This window comes from Bidens hawaiensis, unplaced genomic scaffold (genome assembly GCF_021521415.1).
Source record: "Bidens hawaiensis isolate Kalapana, Puna unplaced genomic scaffold, B.hawaiensis_p1.1 tig00008970_1, whole genome shotgun sequence".
NCBI lineage: Eukaryota > Viridiplantae > Streptophyta > Magnoliopsida > Asterales > Asteraceae > Bidens > Bidens hawaiensis.
In genome coordinates, this window is record NW_027491655.1 from 925,763 (window position 1) to 933,290 (window position 7,528).

Here is a 7,528-nt window from a genome sequence, read left to right on the forward strand (position 1 = left end):
AATTTTAATCAAAATTATTACTTTTTAAAATACCCATATAACACATTCATAATAAATACTCAAACCACGGTTACAACATTTTTGTAACCACCTTCAAAACCATAATATGAAACAACTTTTATTAAAATACCATTTATGAAAAAATTTCTAAAATGTTGACGGTGGGAGGTGACAGAAGTTATACAAGAAGATAAAGATGAAAGGGGTGAGGTCTCAAAAAAGTTAAGGGAGGGACGAAGTTAATGAAATCACATCAAATCCACATCAACTCCCACCTCCACGAAATCAACCACATGGCCCACTCACTCCTCCATGGCCCCACAGCCCCCTTGTGCCGCACCCGCCAGTCATAGTGTCATACCCTTGACACCCACGCGAACAATATTTTACCTTCCCGCAACCCAAACACCTCCTAAACTCGTTTATTCGGGTCTCGGGTCGCCCACACGCCTCTTAGGAACACATTCTTAAACCATGACAAGCCAAGTTTTCTTGATTTTCGCCTAACCCGAACCATTCTACCATAAACTTATTCACCGGGTGCATTAACGGTAACGGTAACACCAACAGTTTATTTTTATTTTTTAAAACGTTAATTACGGATGCGAATTCTCGTGCATTAGCTTGCATGAGGAGGCGCCGGCCTTGGTGGACGTTCTTCCGTACTCCGTAACCGTCTTGGAGACAATGCGCGAGTTCACGAAGAGCGTCCACGTGGCTGAGGCACGCTGCTCTCGCACAAAGAGCAACGCCTGCGCGAAGATCCTTATCGTTCCTTAAGCCTCCGCTACTGTTGAACTGAATCAACGCAAGCGAGTATAGTGCCGACGCGTGTGAATTAATCACCGCCTTCGCCATTAACGACGCGCCACTTCCTCGAATTTGTAAGCACTAAAACAGGATCTACAAAATAAGAAGTTTAGTAATTAAAATTTGTACAATAAATTCAAAATACAATAATACTAGAAATTAATTTTAGGGAGTTTTTTTATGTTTTCAATTTCGGTATTTTCAATGGTACCAGACTACCAGTATTTTAATTAGGAATGAGATTAGTATTGTATCGAAAAATACCGAAACCTATAATATGTAAAAGCATATAACGTGTACCGTACTGATTGAAAATACAGAAACCAAAAACATGGGACTATGTACCGAAACCGACTGAAAATACCGAACCAAATATACCAAGTACACTATTATCAATCGTACCGGTACTCGTTATTCATATTTTTGGTTTTGGTATTTTCATTCAGTGCGCTATATGGTTGTACTCGTTTTTTAGTACCTATACTAAAAAATGAGTAAAGCCGTATAATACCAAATACCATACCGATTGAAAATTCCGAAACCGAAAACATAAAGAACTTTTACCACATAAAGAACTTTTACCGAGACAGATTGAAAATACCGAGTATCATATTTTCAACGGGCAACCAATGCTCGTTATTCATGTTTACGGTTTCGGTATTGTCAATCAGTACGGTATTTTCACTCGTTTTCGGTACCGGTACCGATCTCATTTTTAAATAATAATTTATTAATATTCACCATGCATTCCGAGAATATCACACGCCTCGACGTTACCGGCGTTAACACACAGTTTCAAAAACCGGTGAGCCTCTTCACATCAACTTTTAGCACTAACAGTAAGCGTTTTAGGACATGCTTTTGACAACACTAACGGATGAACCCCTAACTTATTCAGCCGCTTACATCTGTTAACAACACAAAACCACAATACACATTTTTATTTTTATTCAGATCTTACTTATAACAAAATACAAAATAACAATAATAATATCAAAACGTACGTGTGAAGAATAGAGATGAAATCAGACGGTGAAGATGCGGTAGAACTGAGTTTACACAGAACTAGGTAAACAACGCACCGTGTTGCGTCGGCGCAGCAACTCGAAATCGGTTGGTATCAGTTAAGTTTGTTACGACACTGACAATAAATCAGAAAAAAAAATCATTCAAAATTGTATCGGCACACGTAAAATTTATGATCAAATGACATGAACTTGGTTACGATGTAGCTTATAATACAATTAACATATTTAAAATGATGTTTACATGATCGTTAAAAACGGGCACTGAGATGGTGAGTCGATGTGAATTCGGCCGATATCAGATTTATTTATTATGGTTCTGGAAATAAATCCAAATAATAAGTTCTTCCAAGTTAAAATATTTAAAACAAATCGTTCAAAATCGTTCAAAATTGTATCAGTTAAGTTTGTTAACACACCGATAGTAAATCAGAAAAAAAAATCGTTCAAAATTGTATCGGCACACGCACAACTTATGATCAAATGACACGAACTTGGTTACGATGTAGCTTATGATACAATTAACATATTTAAAATGATGTTTACTTGATCGTTAAAATCTGGGCACTGAGATGGTGAGTCAATGTGAATTCGGCCGATATCGGATTTATTTATGTTCCGGAAATAAATCCAAATAATAAGTTTTTCTAAATTAAAATATTTAAGACAAATAGAATAATAAATAAATACATAAACAAACAAATACACAAAAAAATCAAATGACAAAATAAATGAGGAAAAAAAGTTGCTACCTACAATAGGTCTCGAACCTGCAGCATACACACATGTACAAACTCTTAGCCAAAGACTAACCATAGAAAGCAAAAGCCATCAGGCCACACAATCCTATTCCGTTAATAAACAAAATTATTTGAATAAATATCATAACTAAACTAATATAATATTTTAAAAGAGAAGTTGTGACACCAACATTTCACTCTTTATCTACATAGACAATAGATATAATAATATCATCATGTAATGATTCAAATGGATCATATATTCTTGGCTTCTTCTTCATGAGTAGAATGTTGATGATATGTATTTCTTTTGTGACTAAAAGTTGAAAATGTTGAATGGTTTTATTTTGTCTAGATGTGGAGATTTGTTTGGGATATGGAGAGGTGTGCATCTCGAAACGGTTGATTCATATGTTTATTGTGTAGAAAATTAAAAGGCTAAATTGTAGGTGGTTTTATAGTTGATTGATATAAAGATTTAAGTAAAATTGAAGGTGCTACGATGGGGTTATTACAGGCCCGTCTCCGATAATGATGAAAAAAATTTAGGTCCAGTGCGAGATAAAATTCGGGCCTCCTTCTTAGGTTAATACCCGTCCCAATAGGGTATCGACGGGTTTGAGATTACCTTTGATTTTTTTCATGAATTTGAGATAGGTATGTGATTTGTAGTATCTGATTACGTGCCCCAATTACCCGATAAAATACCCAATTGTAACCTGCCATAATATTTTTTTAATATGTTTTATATATGTTAATATACATAAATTATAATATACACTATTATATTCAATATATACTATAAAGACTAAAAATGTTAAGATTCATTCAATTATATCTTGATTTAATATTTTAAATTTTGGTTATATCAGTTGGTTCCATCATCACATTATTAAATAATAATCAACTGCGTTTTTTATTTTACTAAATATTTTTTTAATTGATTTTTGTTTGTGTTGAAACTGAATTTAATATAATTTAAAATGTGTTGAAACTGAATTTCATTATCGATCTTCTTCTAAATTTGAGATTGGGCCTCAAATAGTATATGTTAAAAAAAAATCTGTTGGGCCCTTTTGACTTTTTGGGCCTCGTGCCCTTGCACATAGAGGTGCACAAATCGAGTTTTTTGTAATACCCAGGTTCGGGTATGGACCTGTTTCGGGTATGACCGGGTATTGGAAAATCGGGTATTGGGAGAAATCAGGTAGGGTTCGGGTAGGGTATTGGGGAGAAAAACTCAACCCTATGCACCCGGGTAGGGTATGATCGGGTTTGGGTATAACCGGGTATTGGAACCGGGTATGTGTCCGGGTACGACCGAGTATTAATACCCGGTTTTGAATTTGTAATTTTTTTTTATTCATTTTAAATTTGTTTAAAATTTAAATCTGCTTTGTAATTTATAAAAATAATTAAACTATATTACAAAAACCATAAATCCACTTAAGTACAAATATTACTTAATAATATGCATTTTCAAAAAACTTAAACATAAAAGTTATGAAGTAAATATATAAAATTACTATAAAAACTCATGTATTATTTCGGGTATTAGAAAATTGGTATCGGGTATCGGGTATAACCGGGTATGGGTACTGGGTATGACCGGTTCCGGGTATAAATCGGGTACGGTTCCGGGTACAGGTATTGAGCTCAAAAAGCATACCCTATCCATACCCTACGGGTAGGGTCGGTTCCGGTTTCGGGTATTGAATACCCGGGTATAAAAAGACCGGTTTCAGGTATTTTTTCGGGTCCGGATCTAAGTACGGGCTTTTTGTGCACCTCTACTTGCACATGTTGCACTGCCCCAAAGGTTATTAAATATTAAGGAGCCCGAGCCCACGTACTGTGAATAAAGAAAAGGGAGACAATAAATGGAAAATATCAATATACTTATTTATGTTAGTATTTTTTTGCTTTTATTTTAACAGTTATTTGGTTTATTGATGGGTGATTAGTTTACTCAATAAGTGTTGAGCGTTAGGCTGGCATGTCCCCTAAAGAAAGTTTGTGCATCTGTTTGTCCCACCAAATTCGACTTGGAGACCATCCTTAAGAAAATACTCATTACATGAAGAAAGCATAATGGTTCAACTTGAAACCCCTATATTCTATTTATTTTTCTTTATCACAAATGAGACTTTTTATCAATACTTGCTTTTAGATGAAAGTTTTTTGTTGTCTTCCCTGAGACTTAGTCACTTAGATAATTGGTATTGTTATGTTAGTATTTATATGTTTTTTTATTAAACTAAGATATTTTACATAATTTATATTCTACTAGTGCTTATTTTTATAACTATAAATAATACAATAAGTGTTTGTGAGTAATTTGAGAGAATATTAAAAACAAACAAAGTTGAGAATATTAATAACTTAAATTATATTGATGAAGGTTACAATATAAATGCTCTAAATAAGTAAGGAAAAGGACCAAACAATTGTATATGTTTTGAAAATTAATAACATTATTTCATCTAGCGTGATGTGTTTTAGATTGACCAAAATAAATTTTATATTGGTTACAGAACTCATAGCGTTTGACATAGCCGAAAGCCGACTTAAGGTTAATCTAAGGGAAAACAACTTAACAAGTCACTTAAACTTAGAGGTGCACAAATCGGGTTTTATAAATACCCGGGTTCGGTATAGAACCGGGTTCGGGTATGACCGGGTATTGGTAATAATCAGGTAGGGTTCGGGTAGGGTATTGTCTCTAAAATCATACCCTATGCATCGGGTTCGGGTCGGGTATAGAACCGGGTATTCTAAAACCGGGTATTTGAATACCCTATTATCGGGTATTGAAAAAACTCTATTTACGGGTTTTTTCGAGGTTTTTTCCGGTATTTTTTTTATATAGATTGGATTTTTTTAAAAGTTTACACTTTTTAGGGGTATTTTTAAGGTATTTTTCGGGTATACATCGGGTATTTATTTGAAATACCTGGTTTCGGGTATTGGAAAACCTCGGTTCCGGGTTCGAGTATAAATCGGGTTTTCGGGTATTACCTGGTACAAATCGGGTCCGGTTCGGGTTTGGGTTTTAGTGCCAAAATGCATACCTTATCCGTACCCTACGGGTAGGGTCGGGTTCGGGTTTAGGTATTAAAAACCCGGGTATTAGAAAAACCGGTTCCGAGTATTTATTTCGGGTCCGGTTCCGGGTTCGGGTTTTTTTTGCACCTCTACTTAAACTTGTATATTATTTACTATATTATTTACTAGCTTATATCCCGTGTGATACACGGGTTGGAAAAAATATTTTTTTAAACATATTAACAAATATGATCTTTGAATTTTTAAAATCAATATACACCTCTTCTATTTGTTGGTTTCTATATTGAACCGCTCAACATCAAAATCTAAAAAAAGTAAATGAAAACCAACATGAGCTTTCTTATATAAAGTTTGTTAAGAGATCAAAAATTATGATAGCAGTATTTACCACATATTGTAATATGGCTGCAAGTAGTTTTCAATTCCATTTTCATGAAAAACAGAAAATTACTGGTCGTGTTATAAACCGGTTTGATTCTCTAAAGTGCGAACCGGTATACGAACCAACGGGTTTGGGAGGTTTGGTAACCGCTTTGGCCCAAACTGGTTTTTGGGTCTTATTGCTGGATTCGAACAATTCGAAATTCAACTTGAATATGATTTTCAAGATTCCAATTTGGTTTTAAAAATTTGGATTTGATTCGATTCAAATTTGAGTTCAGTAATAGAATTTAAAGCAAATATGAAATTATGACATCAAATTCAAGTCAAATATGAATTCAAGTAAAAAAAAAAAGCAACGTTCGAAAAAATCGACTCGATTAATTCTGAAATTCATTATTTGATTCGTTGAACACCCTGGTTATCGGGTCGGTTTGTAAATTGGGTTACTAACCTGACCTGTTTTTTAACACCTCTGTCTACAGGTGGTAAATGACTAAATAGCACCCAATCCAATTAGCTGTTCCATCAGTTAAATGTTTTCATTGCTTACTTAAAACAATGTACCAAATCCAAAAGATTTACCTATCACCTAAAACAATTATTAAACATCAACCAAAAGGGTCAAAGGGTCAATTAGAAAAGGGTTTAAGGAACTTACAACATCATTAATTGTCTTAAATAAAAAGTATTACACGAACAATTAAAAAACTCATGTATTCATCATCCGCTAAAACCTCCATCTTCACCTTGAACATCATCAACCTCTTTCATGAACCTAAATTGATACTTTTTCCAGCAAATCAATCTCAATTCTTCAACTTAGTCATGTGATCATATAAACTCAAAACACATAAACACAAAAACAACATAACATTTAGAGTTACAGATGTTATATTACTTATGACAAGTTGATTTGTTGCAAGGGTGGAGTTGCAAAATTAGATTGTGGCTATTGGTCCTACAGTAAAGGACTTAAAATTGATCATTTGAAACTCAAGTAGTCAAGTGCATTTCCATCAGTACACTAAAGCATAATGACTTTTGTTTCTTAACCGGTTCATGTCACTTTGAATATCTTCTATTTTCAAAGAAAACTACAGCCACTATAAGGTAATAAGAATAGGAAAACATTAACACTGTCATTATAGAGGGATCTAACCAAAAGAGAAACTTAAAAAAAACCTGACCCATCCATTAATAATTAACATAAAATCTAAGAATTCAAAAATAATAAAATTGCCTTAAGTTAAAAAAATACTACAATTTAAAATAATTCGTTTAGACCCGAACTCATTTTTGATCATAACCCTTTTTTAATCAAATCAATTTGATACCCTTATAAAAAAAACTTGTTTCGACCCATACTCATTCTGCCCGTAACTTGTGTCTACCCGAACTCGCTAAATATATAGATAATAATAATGGATGATAAATATTTGCAAGCCAACCCAACTCACCCTGTCCCACAAAAATGAGATGTTTAAACCTAGAGGCGAAGGATAA

The 7,528-nt window shown here is 33.9% G+C and overlaps 1 pseudogene; it reads right to left on the bottom strand.

Annotated features, from left to right (window-relative positions):
- Positions 1 to 248: 248 nt before the first annotated feature.
- Positions 249 to 7,246, bottom strand: LOC143530677 (F-box protein At5g50450 pseudogene; annotated as a pseudogene).
- Between the last annotated feature and the right edge of the window lie 282 nt (positions 7,247 to 7,528).